Source organism: Vicugna pacos, chromosome 9 (genome assembly GCF_048564905.1).
Source record: "Vicugna pacos chromosome 9, VicPac4, whole genome shotgun sequence".
Classification (NCBI taxonomy): Eukaryota; Metazoa; Chordata; class Mammalia; order Artiodactyla; family Camelidae; genus Vicugna; species Vicugna pacos.
The window spans coordinates 9,094,238-9,106,817 of NC_132995.1; positions in this window are offsets into that span (position 1 = coordinate 9,094,238).

The window sequence follows — 12,580 nt, forward strand, 5'->3', positions numbered from 1 at the left end:
AGAGGCTGAAAAGCTGCAAAAATTAGTGGGTATGGATCGAGCACTTAAGAGCTGTTAGAGTGCCCACCACCAAACCCAAAGACATCATGGTAGGATAAGTTGGTCAAAGAATGGGTTAGATTGACACTAGGTCACCCGCCAACCTCAAGAAAATTTCCATGTGATGAGGTACACTGGAAAACACCACACAATCCCCCACCCAGTGGCAGATCCTTTTTAAAAGGTGTTGATTTGGCTCCAAACAACCCAAAGACTTAGTTATTGGGATTCTCAAATCCTAGAATCAAGCACACCATCTCCTAGCATACCTGCTTATCTGATGTCTAAAAGCCATGGTTCCGGGAGCTATAAATATGCATTAAAAATGGCAAAATCTTACTAAAAACAACCTAGAATTACAATGGAGGAATGCTCCAATTAGACAAGCTCATTTACTTAAGAAGTGCACTTGAAAGTAAAGGTTCCCAAATTAAACGAACAGAATGGGATACCTATTTTAATTGGTATGCATGAACTTCCAAAACTTTCTAAAATAAGAAAGTTTCTTTTGTATAGCACAGGGAACTATGCTCAATGTCTTGTAATAACCTTTAATGGAAAAAATATGAAAACGAATATATGTATGTATATGCAAGACTGGGACATTGTGTTGTACACCAGAGATTGGCATATTCTAATTGACTGTACTTCAATTAAAAAAAAATTCCCAAATAGTTTTATTAAAAGACTCGTTACAAAAGGTTAATGAAAAATTAAAGCACACCAGAGGTACCAAAAGCCAAAGGCAACAGGACCGATGGGACCCCTACCACTCCCTTCCATCCTTCTTTACCTGAGCGCTCACATTTTACCCATTCTCGGTCTGGACAGCCTTTCCACTCTAAAGAGACTATTACATAGTTACTTTTTAAAATAAAATGATCCATTGTTGCAGGTGAACTTCCTCAGAAAGCTTTCACTCCTTGGAAAGACTGAACTAAGGGTCATCGTTAAAAGAATTTCCTAAACCCAAGGAGTATCTCCAAAAGTTCTGTTGAAGAATTTAGAATCCTTATCGAGGCCTCTGACCCCAGGTCTCCAGATCTTTACGAGCTTCTATATATGCTGGTAGGACCTGGTGAAGCCCCAGAATGGATGTGGGAAGAAGAATGGCATCATCTCAAGGATGATATTCAATATCCTTCATCTCTAACATGGTCTTCTGATGGACCAGAAAAAGCCCCCCTTAGAGCAACTGAGCCTAGAGCCTTCCCTGCCCACACTGACTGGTCTATTCCTCCAACACGCAAAGAGAGGAAAGATGAATCTGTGGCAGATTTTAAAGCAGGTTTGGAAGCTCTCTTCTTACGGAATTTGGGATTCCATGTAATAAATGAGGTCACCCAGTCTGCTTTAGCTTCCCTATTATAGTGGCTGTCCGTTTCAGTCTGGATGCCTTTAACTTCTTTTCCTTGCCTAATCGCTCTGGCCAGGACTCCTAGTGCTACGCTACACAGAAGTGGTAAAACTGGCATCTTTGTCTTGTTCCTGATCTTAGAGGAAAAGATTTTGGTCTTTCACCATCGAGGATGATGTCAGCTGCAGGCTTTTCATATACAGCTTTAACTACCTTAAGGTCGTTTCCTTCTATTCCCAGATTGTTGAATGTTTTTATCGTGAAAGAGTGTTGAATTTTGTCTAGTTTTTCCGCATCATTTGACATTATAATGTGTTTTTTCTTCATTCTGTTACTGTATTACATTAACACATTAATCTATTAATGTAATGTATTACATAAATAATTTATAATCTATAAATAATATACACATTTGTCTTTCAAATCCTGTAGAAAATAAAAAATGGAATTACAAAGCAAGATTTAAATCATACTGGCCTTTACATTTGCCTATATTATCTTTATTGGAGGCCTTTATATCTTCATATGACTTTGAGTTCCTGTTTAACTTAATTTTATTTCATCCTTAATGACTTTTAGCATTTCTTGTGGGGCAGGTCTGGTGATAATAAACTCCTTTAACTTTTGTTTATCTGGGAAGATGGTGATTCCTCTGGCTTAGGGGATAAAAGGAATAGAGTGGGTGCTGGCATGACGATTATTTTGAGCTGAAGTTGAGAACCGACAAATACAGGAGACGCTTTCTCTCAATTCCCCTTATCTGCCTAAAAACAACAGATCCGCAAAAAACAAAAATAAAAACAAAAACCTCACTTGTCATATATCACCTCCCTAGGAGTTTTGTCAACCAGGGAAAACTGACTCATCCCAAGAGAGGAGACTAGACTGTAAGTGAACATGTTACCCAGACAGATACTGTCACAAACGATCAAATTGCCTATCTGTTCTCCTAAGGGCCAGTTTACCTTTCATAAGCATCATTTGCTCTCCCGTAAGTGGCCTCTCTACCCCTTTCACTTCCCCATTATGAAGGCATATAAAGCTCTCAAATCTCACTGCTTTTTTGGATACTCTTTTTTTTTTCTGATGCCTCCGTGCACATGAAATAAAAAATTAATACATTTGTATGCTTTTTCTCCCATTAATCTGCCTGCAGTCAATTTAGTTTGCAGACCCAGTCACTGGACCTAGGAGTGTAAAAGGAAAGTCTTCACTCTCCTGTCGTTTCTGGCAATGGGAATGAGATATCATTGGCTGGAACATTCTGCCCACTCCGGAGGCTGCAGCCGAGAGATCCTGGGACCTGACGAAGGCAGCAAAAGGTAAGACTTCTTTTCAGTCTCCTGGGTCTCAGCATGAGGTCTGATCAAACCCAGGAGTACAAGTCTCTACCATATTTCCCCTTTCTAAACTTACATTAGCTGGAGAAAACATCTGTATGAATTAGTTCTTTGGGTAGAACAACTCATGTGATTTTGTCTTGAGTACTCTGGGTTTTAATTCATCCTTTCCCTTCCAGAGATGGTCATTGTGTTCTATTGCCTCTGTCTTTTGTGGTTTATATATATATAACATATATATATATGTTATTTATATGTTATTTATAGTCTTGTTCAGATTATTTTCCATTATAGGTCATTATAAGATATTGAATATAGTTCCCTGTGTATACAATAGTTCCTTGTTGGTTATCTATTTTATATATAATAGTGTGTATCTGTTAATCCTAAACTCTTAATTTATCCTCCCTCCCCCCTTTCCCCTTTGGTAACCATAAGTTTGTTTTCTAGGTCTGTGAGTCTATTTCTGTTCTGTAATAAGTCCATTTGTGTTTTTTTTAGATTCCACATATAAATGATAACATATATTTACCTTTCTCTGTCTGACTTCACTTAATATGATAATCTATAGGTCCATCCATGTTGGTGCAAATGGAGTTACTTCATTCTTTTTTATGGCTGAGTAGTATTCCATTATATATATATATCTCACATGTCTTCTTTATCCAGGCATCTGTCAATGGACATTTAGGTTGCTTCCATGTCTTGGCTATTGTAAATAGCACTGTTATGAACACTGGGGTGCATGTGTCTTTTCAGATTAGAATTGTCTCTGGAGATGTGCCCAGGAGTGGGATTGCTGGATCACATGGTAACTCTACTTTTAGTTTTTTAAGGAACCTCCAGACTATTCTCCATAGTGGCTGCACCAAATTACATTCCCACCAACAGTGTGGGAGGGTTCCCCGTTCTCCACACCCACTCCAGCATTTATCATCTGTAGACTTATTGATGACGGCTGTCTCTCGTGTTGATCATCATTAGGAGAATCATAAGGTAGAACAAAGGCAAAGGGTCGACAAGCCTGTCATTGGAATTGGCCTCACAGCCTGGTAAGTTTACAGTTCTCATCAGACTGGCATCGAGCTAGATAAACTTTGCTGTGTGTCACCCATTAAAAAAAAAAAGATGAAAAATTCCTCTTTCATCTCCTTTTGTGTCCTGAGAGCTTGGCTTTGTAAGCAGTGAGAACACTGGCTCTGGTTTCCAGCAGCTGGGGGGTGCAGGCTGCCCGGCTTGCCTCCAGTGGCTGCCCAACAGGGTAGGAACCCCAGATGCAAAGTGGCAAGCAGCACTTTCTTTCTCTGATGGTGCCAGCTCTCAGGGAGGTCCCTCTTAACGAGGAGTCCTAGGCCACCAGAGGCTCTCTTGTCTCTAACCGTGTTGCCTTGTCAGTGCTGGGACAATCCCATCCCAGTGTCGCCTGCCTGTATTCACACATGACTAGATCTGTGACTCAAGGTGTCTCATTTGTATGGGAGACCGGAGACATGAGTTTTCATAATCAACATTTTTACCCCCTGTGACAACAAGCATCCTTGCTTCCTTGAGCGATTAGTAATGGAATGGACACACCTTCGAGGGGAGGGTGTAACTCAGCGGGAGAGCCCATGCTTAGCATGCTTGAGGTCCTGGGTTCAATCCTCAGTATCTCCATTAGCAGCAACAACAACAAAAAATCCAAATAAATAAATAAACCTAATTACCCCCCCAAAAAAAACACCCTAAACAAATAAATAAAAGAACAGATATACCTTTGAAGTATAATCAATGGCCAGATGAGGGATCCTTTGATTTGTAAAAACTTTTACATTTAAAAAAAAGATTTTAGAGAGCTCTCATCGAAAATAAATGGTCTATCGGTACCAAGATCAAACTGATAGAAGGATGCAAAAGAGCATTCTGGCTAGACTTAGGGACTCCTTTAACAAGATTAAAAAAACCAGAAATCAGACTTACTTAGAACAGAAATGAAAGAGGGGAGGGTACCGCTCTGTGGTAGAGTGCATGCCTTAGCATGCCCAAGGTCCTGTTTCAATCCCCAGTACCTCCATTAAAACAAACAAACAAACAAACCTAATTACCTCCCCCTCAAAAAACAAAAAAATAAACAAATAAAATAAAATCCATAGCCACCATTAATTCCTTCTCCACCTCTCTATCTGCCCTTTACCCTCACCCTCCTGTCCTTAACCCTTCAAAAGATCTTTTGGATCTCTGGGTCCCTGCCCCAAATCCCCCTCCCCCAAACCTAACCTCACCTCTTCTGCAAATTCCTTTAATTCCTAAAACTCCTTCAACTCCTCCAGAAAAATCCTTCAAACACCTGGCTGCCATCCCTTTCCCTGCAAGAATTCCAGAAAGCACTCTGGCCTGATCTCCAGACCCCAGGGACAGGACACAGATTACTTATGTAAATGCTGAGAGTTGAGGAAGAAAATCTGGTAGAGGGGGACTGGCTTGACATCCCTGACAACCCCCACTACTGCCCAGGGCTCTGTAATCAAAACCCATCCGCTTCAGATTTTCCCAGGCAAAGTGCTTGGCGAATGTATCCTGGACCACAACCAGGAAGAGTCCATGTCTGGACTTGCCAACTACAAAGCCCCTTTATTCCCACTTTCAGAAGATCCTACCAAATTTTGAGAGGAGTTAGAAAGATTAGTGGCCACTTAGAACCCCTCTCATAGGGATCCTGGCCAGCTTTTAAGGGGTGTTCTTCCCACCTGTGATTATACTGTAGTTATATGCCAAGAGCTCCTGGGGAAAATTCCCCACACTGGGGAAACTGGTGGCCAGATCCATTCCCAGGCCCTCCTGCAAATGACCAGGAAATGACCCAGATGGAGGCTCACATTCAAGCCCTGATAGGAGTGACGCTAAAGGTCCTTCCTTCAAAGGTGAACTGGTCCAAGGTTGAACTGTGGGCTCAGAAGGAAGACGAGCATGCAGCCCAGTGTTCACAGCAGCACTACTTACAACAGCCAAGACATGGAAGGAACCTAAATGTCCATCAACAGATGATTGAATAAAGAAGTTGTGGTATATATATATATGGTATATATATAATGGAATACTACTCAGCCATAAAAAAGAATGAAGTAACGCCATTTGCAGCAACGTGGATGGACCTAGAGATTATCATACTAAGTGAAGTAAGTCAGAGAGAGAAAGACAAATATGTGATATCACTTAGAGGTGGAATCTAAAAAAATGACACAAAATGAAATTATTTACAAAACAGAAAGAGACTCACAGACATAGAAAACAGACTATGGTTACCAAAGGGGAAGGGATGGGGAGGGATAAATTAGGAGTTTGGGATTAGCAGATACAAACTACTATATACAAAATAGATAAACAACAAGGTCCTACTGTATAACACAGGGACCTATATTCAATAGTTTATAATAAGATATAACAAAAAAGAATCTATATATAAATGTATGTATGTATGACTGAATCACTATGCTGTACACCAGAAACTAACACAACATTGTAAACCGACTATACTTACATGGATATATCTCTGTGGAAGGTGTTACACAGACTTTTCTAAGACACACTGCATCAAACCCAGAAGCTCCAGAACACAGAAATCTTTTCAGTGCTTTGGTTGGAAATCTTCGCCCTGATATAAACAAGCAAATCCAAAATAGTGCAGTTGGCGGGGATGGACAATCTCTCCACGTTATCACAGAAACTGCTTCTCAATTCTTTTAAAATAGCTCGCAGGAAAGCAGGAGGAAAAAGGAATGAAAATCAACTCTGACCTCATTTTACTTAGTTTCGCTGATCAGTATAAGAGGATGCATTTGAAGTTCATCTTTCTCGAATATTGAAGTAAAGAAATTTAAATGGCTCTTTAATCTGCTAATTGGTTGCCTATAAAAACACATTCAGTCCATGATTAAAGCTTTTTACCATTGCAGAACAAACAAACAAAACAGTCCTTGCTTACAAGGTACTTATGAAAACAGAGTTGACTCCAGGAGTAACTCAAAGTCCGCCCCTTTCTGTCACCAACCGCAGAGCCTCCCCAGTTTGTCCCAAGCCAACTGCACATTCTATAAAAAGCCAGGACGTTGGGAAAACAGTTGTCCTGCCCTAAAAATAAAGGAAAGCTTAAAAAGCAATCATTCTAGAACCCTGCACCCTCAGAGGGTCCGTTCTTCCGCTTCTGCGGGGCAATTCCCCATGGAGGACAAGTCAGTCTATACTCAGCCACACCCCACCACCCACCATTTAAGTTAAGAGAGAGGGTGGGGAATTGGATTTCTTAATGGACACTGGTGCAACTTTTTCTACCATTGGCTCGGAGGATTTATCTCCACCCATCACTGCCAATTCCACTCCAGCTGTCAAGTCTCTGGGCAACCTGTCTCACTGCCTCTGTCTCAAACCACCCTGCTAGTCTCAGACCTTCTTTACCTCCACCACGCCTTTCCAGTTTCTGCTTCCTCACTAGCAAGTCTTTTAGGTAGAGATTTGCTATGAAATTCTATTGTCACAATACAGTGCAATGCAAAGGGCACTTTAAAAAAAGTTTCAGGCTTTATTTTGTTTTTACTAAAGTATAGTTGATTTATAGTATTGTATTAGTTTCAGATGTACCACATAGTGATTCAGTATTTTTGTAGCTCATACTCCATTTAAAGTTATTATACGATATTGGTTATACTCTGTGCTGTACAATATATGTTTGTATTTCATTAATTTATTTATTTGTGTTTCTTGGCGGGGGGTAATTAGGTTTACTTGTTAACTTATTTTTAAAGGAGGCACTGGAGATTGAACCCAGGACCTTGTGCACTCTACTACCCCATCTTACTTATTTTATACATTGTAGTTTGTACCTCTTTTAAAATTTTTATTTTTATTTTTAAAAATTTTTAAAAATTTTATTTTATTGAGTTATAGTCAGCTTACCAAAAGTTTTATTTTTAATTGAAGTGTACTTGATTTACAATGTTATTTCAGGTGTACAGCAAAGCCATTCAGTTACACATATACGTATGTGTATATATTTTTTCAGATTATTTTCCATTATAGCTTATTATAAGAAATTGAATGTACTTCCCTGTGCTATGCAGTAGGTCCTTGCTGTTTAGCTATTTTATATATAGTAGTGTGTATCTGTTAGTCCCCAACTCCTAACTTATCCCTCCCCACTTCCCCTGTGGTAACCCTGGTTTGTTTTCTTTGTCTGTGAGTCTATTTCTGGTTTATAAATAAAATTTGTGTTGAAAAGGGCGTTTTTTATGTCCCTCCCGGCAGAGTGAACCTCTTAACTTCCTATTTTCCCTCGTAGAGACCTATCGTGATTTAAATTCCTCTGAAGAGGATGCAACTTTAAAAGATGTCCCAGTGGGAAGGTATAGCTCAGGGGTAAGGCATATGCTTAGCATGCATGAGGTCCTGGCAATTCCCAGTATCTCCTCTAAAAATAAATAAATAAACCTAATTACCTCCCCACAAAACAAAACTTAAAAAGAAAAAATAGAGTACATAAAATTAAAAGAAATATTACAAGCTCTCTTTTCCAGCAGGGTGCCCTTATCTTTACTTTCTTACCCTGCAACATTCCAGTGTCGCCTGTAAAAAACAGAAGGGAAGTTTGATTCAGAAGCGAATCAAATCTGTCCATGTGTACAAGACAGAAGAACTGTAAACTCTTGCAATCTGTCACCACCCCAGGGTCCCTCATCCAGCCGCTACCGGCCCATCAATGCCCGCTGACGCAACCTGGTTTACAGGGATTGACCTCCGCTCAAAGTTCCTTTCCTTCCTATTGACCCTTGACTCACAGTTTCTCTCTGCAATTAAGTTCAGAAGAAGAGAAAGAACACGGACTCACGTACCTCACGCATGTGGCATCTCCCTCCATATTATCCCAAGTCTTTAGAGCTGACTTTGGTTCTGGGGACTTTACTTCAGGCCCCACCCTTGGTCAATACGTGGCTGGTCTCTCATTCTGTAACCAGACGAGCGGATGATGTTCTCCGGAGGGTGCTAGTAACACAAGACCAGAAAGCTTTCAGATCTAAGCTTCAGTGAATGCGAACCACTGCCACTACTCAGGACCTGTGATATCACAGGGGACTCAAAAACTTAGCCCCCAAAGCCTTAAATTACTTCTGTCCAGGCCTTCCCCTCAAACCAAAATAAACAGCTATGCAAATCCTGGGGCAGCTGGCTTCTGCCACCCATGGATTCCTATTTTTGCTGCCTTTGTTCAACCTTCATTTGCCCTCGTTCCAGATGCTACTCTGGAGCCCATCTCCCAGCCCTCAGAGGCATGGACCTCCTCTCAAACATCACATGAGCATTGTTCACACCCCAAGCTCTCAACTGACCTAATTTTGACAAAATTTTTCACCTCTACTGCCATGAAGATGGTGGAATAGCTTCAGGTATTTTAGCACAAATTTTTGCCTCACAAATACATCCTGTAGCATATTTCTCAGGTTACTTGGACCCCTATGGCATCACGCACGTCCCCAGGCCTGCCAGCAGGAGCCAGGCCCCTCACACTGGGCTCCCAGCACCTCTGTTCCGCCCCCTGCTGCTGTCTCTGCTCCCTTACAGTCTTGTGACTTGGAGCCTCTCTGCAGAGTGGCAGACCTACCAACAGACCTTGGGTACCAACCCCGCCATCATCTTCCATTGCGGTTAACGCTTTGCATCTGTCTTCTCTGCTATCCCTCTGAGACAGGAAGGAAGAGGGCGGGGCACAACCATTAAAAGAATGACACAGCAGTTAGCGCCAAGACGGCAGAAGAGTCAACTCCCAGTAGAACCTGAGCTTCATTATCTGCTCATTGTAATACATTAGCTAAATGGTACTCCCAGAGGTGCCATGACTGTTTTAAGAATGACCCTAAAAGGTCAAAAAGTGGGTGATGGCCCAGTTCCTGGGAATCCCAGCCCCTTCTCCAAGGTAGTTGGAATAATCCTCCCACTTGTTAGCATACAAAGTTACCAAGCCCATAAAAACTAACAACCCCAGACCCTGAGGTTGCTCTGTGGCTCTCTTGTCTTCTGAGACGCCTGCACTCTTGTCTATGGAGGATGTAGCTCTCTGAATAAATCTACCTTCACTCTACTATGGCTCGCTCTTGAATTCTTTCCTGCACGAAAGCCAAGGACCCTCATTTGTCAGGTGGGTCCCAGGGACTCGCTCAAGGCTTGGGACATGGCCATCCTCTTGTGCCCCATTTTCCTGTATCACCTCCCTGGTGATGGAAAGCCCCACTCCATCCACACAACTACAAAAATGCAACTACAGAAATGGTCTCAAAGCCACGAGAAATGGCCTCAAAACTAGAGAAAGGGTCTCAGTGGGCTTAGATATCCCCTCTGACAATCCAGACTTACTTCTGTTTTTCCATGGTTCTTGTAGATGAAATTCCTGGGGAGACCTGATACACGGGTCATGCCTTAGCTTCCCCACAGGAAGCGCTGGAGGCCCATGCTTTGCCTGCTATAAAATCAGCCAAGCAACCAAGCCAGAACTCATAGCTCTCCCAAGAGCTTGCACACCGTCAAAGGGGAGAACTGGCAGGATGCACACCGCCTCCAGATGTGCTCTTGCCATCTGCCATGCTGCTGGCACACACGGAAAATTCCGAAGATTCTTAATCTCCGCTGGTACCCCATGGCCGAAGGGATATGCTGCCTTACTGTGGGCTAATTTACCTTCCTGTTAAAATCACTAGTGTTCACTGTGAAGCCTACACCCAGGAGATTGACTCTCCATCTCCAGGGAAGGACAGAGCCCACAAGGCTGCTAAACACACAGCCAGAAAGGGACCGCCCCAACCCATGCCTTCTCTGCCTGTTTTGGGTAAAGGATCAATGACCCACAGTCCTCGGTGAAAGAATTCACAGGAAATTCTGAAATCACAGCACACGGCAAGTTTTTATTAGTTAAAGAAACAGCAGAGAGGGACAAGATCTCTGTGGACAGAGAAGAAGCTGCATCTGCAGGTGGTTTTAAGGGCTTTTTTTTAATGCCCCTCCCCTACTGTGGAGTTTTTCCAGCTCGCAAGCACACATGCTCACTCATATCCCTTGTTTGTACAAGGGAAGGAAAAGAGAAGGGGGCTGTAAACCAGGGCCCCAGCACATCTGGTTTATCTGTCTTCTTCAAGGTCTTTTGAATCCCTTGTTTTGAATTCCTCATCCCCCTGCCTGACTTGCCCTGACTGTTCACCCACATCACACCCACTATATAAACCTGCCTTTATCTCCGACTGATCCTATCAGCTAGCCAGGCAAATGCTCCACAATCTGAAAAAGACAAATGGATACAAAAGGGGGCCAAACAGGAAGTCCTGAGGATGTAACATACAGCACGGTAGCCACAGTTCGTAAGACTACAGTGCACACTTGAAAATGGCCAAGAGAGTAGATCTCATAAGTCCTCACAGGGGAAAAAACTGTTTTGTAACTATGCGTGGTGATGCATGTTCACTAGACTTACTTTGATCATTTCACAGTAACACAAATAGCGAATCATTATGTTGTGCAGCTGAAACTAATGTAAAGCAGTAGGTCAATTGTACCTCAATTTGAAAAAAAAGAGGGAGCCAAACCATCAATGGAGTATACGTTGGGCCAAATGGACTTCCTGTGGCCCCCCTTTCATTTTTTTAAATTGAGCTATAATTCATCAGCCCCCTTCCTCTGACCTTTTGGCTGGCCTTACCTCCCATTAGGTGGGACCTGTGTGTGGATGGGGGCCAGCGAAGCAACTAAAGGACAAGATTCTGCCCCATCCCAACCTGGCCCAACCTCGTATCCACAAAATTTCTGACCAAATGATTTCCCGACGCACTTTTGGGAATCTCACCAGATCTCTGGAGCACAGCATATCTCAGGAAATATTCCGAGGCCCACAGTGCCTGTCCCCGCATCCCACACCGATCCCGTAGATCGACCTCAGGCTTCAGGCTATTCCTGGCATTTGCTAATAATCTGCATGTTTACTAGAGGAACTGGATGATATCCAATTAGGTGTGCCGAAGCTATGACGGTGGTAAGGAAATGAATAACCGAGATTATCCCTCAGTTTGGCATTCCTCTACAGATTGAGTGGGCCAAGGAACTGTGGAAATAAATAAATAAAATTTACAGCGGAAACAGACTGCTTTGCAAAAACTCTGGGACACACCTTAAAAGGTCATACCTTGTAAAACCCTCAATCATCATCATGCCAAGTGGAACATAAAAATCTCAACACTAAAAAGGACTTCAGATAAAATCTGTCAAGAAATTAGCTAGAAGTGTCACCCATTTTGAGATAGTCTGGTTGCCCTATGCCTCCTGGCATTTGTTTCTTTCTTTCTTTTTTAAATGGAGGACCTGGAGATTGAACCCATGCCTGCTAGGTATGCACGCTGCCACTGATCTATACCCACCCCCTTGCCCCTGGTAGTTCTAAAACTTCCATTCCTGCTCTGTGTGAACACTTATTGGGACTTGAATAAGCAGTGTGATGCTATGACTAGCTCTATACAAGAACTAGCTAGTACACGCCTACCTCAGAGATATTTGGGGTTCAGTTCTAGACTAGCGCAATAAAGTTAATATTGCAATAAAGCTGTCACCGAATGCAAGTTCGTGTGTCTCATGCACAGTGAGGCCAAACAAACCGAAAGGTCAGATTTTGGAAGAGAGAAAGATTGTTGCAGGGCGGAGCAAGGAGAATGGGTGGCTCATGCCGCAAAAAACCCAAACTCCCCGAAGCAGTTCAGCAAAGCCTTTTTAAAGGCCAGGTGAGGGAGGGATGTCCCAGGGTGTGTGACCAGCTTGTGCACAGCTCTCTGATTGGTTGATGTTG